This window comes from Petromyzon marinus, unplaced genomic scaffold, assembly GCF_048934315.1.
Source record: "Petromyzon marinus isolate PM22_M1 ecotype Great Lakes invasive population unplaced genomic scaffold, UKy_Petmar_22M1.pri1.0 PM_G_Scaffold_28, whole genome shotgun sequence".
NCBI lineage: Eukaryota > Metazoa > Chordata > Hyperoartia > Petromyzontiformes > Petromyzontidae > Petromyzon > Petromyzon marinus.
The window spans coordinates 467501-470000 of NW_027422850.1; positions in this window are offsets into that span (position 1 = coordinate 467501).

The window sequence follows — 2500 nt, forward strand, 5'->3', positions numbered from 1 at the left end:
AACTGTCCTTAGAGCATTTAGCTCTAAGTTGTTCTGGCTACACCAGGTCACCAGGTTGTCAGCTTCCCACCTATAGTCAGACTCATCCCCACCAGAGATCAGCCCAATGAGGGTGGTGTCGTCCGACAAACTTCAAGAGTTTGACGGACAGATGATTGGAGGCGCAGCTGTTGGTATACAGGGAGAAGAGCAGTGGGCAAAGGACGCAGCCCTGAGGAGTTCCCGTGCTGATGGACCTGGAGTCAGAGACTTCTGTTCCCGGCTTAACGCACTGCTTCCTGTCAGAGAGGAAGTCTGTGATCCACCTGCAGGTGGAGTAGGGCACGTTCAGCTGGAAGAGCTTGTCCTGAAGCAGGGCAGGGATGATGGTGTTGAAGGCAGAGCTGAAGTCCACAAACAGGATCCTGGCGTAGGATGCTGGGGCGTCCACATGCTGTAGGGTGAAGTGGAGGGCCATGTTAACTGCGTCGTCCACAGACCTGTTGGCTCTGTAGGCAAACTGAAGGGGGTCCAGGAGAGGGTCTGTGATGGCTTTGAGGTGTGCCAGGAGCAGGCGCTCAAAAGACTTCATTACCACAGATGTAAGGGCGACCGGTCTGTAATCATTTAGTCCTGTTGGCCTTAGCTTTTTGGGCACAGCGATGATGGTGGAGGACTTGAGACAGGCTGGTACATGGCATGTCTCCAGGGAGGTGTTAAAGATGTTGGTGAACACCGGAGACAGCTGGCCAGCGCAGTGCCTGAGGGTGGCTGGAGAGACAGAGTCCGGCCCGGCTGCTTTGCGTGGATTCTGCCTCTTGAAAAGCCCATTAACTTCTCCCTCCTGAAAGGAGAGAGTCGTTTCTGTAGTATGGGTGGGGGATGGGGCCTCTTGGGTGGGAAGGGGTGGTTCAGGACAGTCCAATTGTCTTTCAAATCTACGGTAGAACTCGTTCAGGTCGTTGGCTAGGCGGGAGTCGTTAGTGGTGTGGGGCGCTCTGGGTTTGTAGTTGGTGATGTGCCTGAGCCCTTTGGCAGACAGAAGCAGCGTCGTTAGTAGAGAACTGGTGTTTTAGTGTCTCTGAGTACAGTCGTTTAGCCTCTCTCACCGCTTTGCTAAACCTGTTCTTCGACTCCTTGAATCTGTCTCTATCCCCACTCCTAAACGCTTCCTCCTTCTCCAACCTCAACCTTTTGAGCTTTGCTGAGAACCAGGGCTTGTTGTTGTTAAAGTTCACCCTGGTACGTGTTGGGATACAGCAGTCCTCACAGAAGCTGATGTACACAGCCTCTGTGAGTTCATCCAGACTATTGGTAGCAGTCGTGAACATATCCCAGTCAGTACAGTCTAAGCACGCCCGCAAATCTTCCACAGCCTCACTGGTCCACTGTTTAGATGTCCTCACAGCAGGTTTACAGAGTTTTAGTTGCTGCCTGTATGCACGAATCAGGTGGACCAAGGGAGTTCTGTGCGAGCCGAACAGCCCCGTGACCCACAAGAGAAACATCCCCGCCAAATTCGAGCGTTTGACGGGGTCTATCCGTGAAAAAATATTCACGTTTTTGAGTGCACATGCATTTCTGCTGCAAATGCCTCTGGAAGTTTCATGCCGTTCGTATGCCAATTGTGGCAACACGAAAATGACCCGTTTTCCCATTCCGAGGGATTTCTGTGCGACCCTAACAGCCCCGTGAGCCACAAGAGACACATCCCCGCCAATTTCTAGCGTTTCACGGGGTCTATCCGTGAAAAATATAGACGTTTTTGAGTGCACATGCATTTCTGCTGCAGATGCCTCTGGAAGTTTCATGCCGTTCGTACGCAATGTGGCAACACGAAAATGACCCCTTTTCCCATTCCGAGGGATTTCTGTGCGACCCTAACTAACAGCGCCCGTGAGCCACAAGAGAGACATCCCCGCCAATTTATAGCGTTTCACGGGGTCTATCCGTGAAAAATATAGACGTTTTTGAGTGCACATGCATTCCTGCTGCAAATGCCTCTGGAAGTTTCATGCCGTTCCTATGCAATGTGGCCACACAAAAATGACCCGTTTTCCCATTCCGAGGCATTTCTGTGCGACCCTAACAGCCCCGTGAGCCACAAGAGAGACATCCCCGCCAACTTCTAGCGTTTGACGGGGTCTATGCGTGAAAAATATTAAAATTTTTGAGTGCACGTGCCTTTCTGCTGCAAATGCCTCTGGAAGTTTCATGGCGTTCCTATGCAATGTGGCAACACGAAAATGACCCCTTTTCCCATTCCGAGGGAGTTCTGTGCCACCCTAACAGCCCCGTGAGCCACAAGAGACACATCCCCGCCAATTTCTAGCGTTTCACGGGGTCTATCCGTGAAACATATAGAAGTTTTTGAGTGCACATGCATTCCTGCTGCAAATGCCTCTGGAAGTTTCATGCGGTTCGTACGCAATGTGGCAACACGAAAATGACCCGTTTTCCCATTCCCAGGGATTTCTGTGCGACCCGAACAGCCCCGTGAGCCACAAGAGACACATCCCCG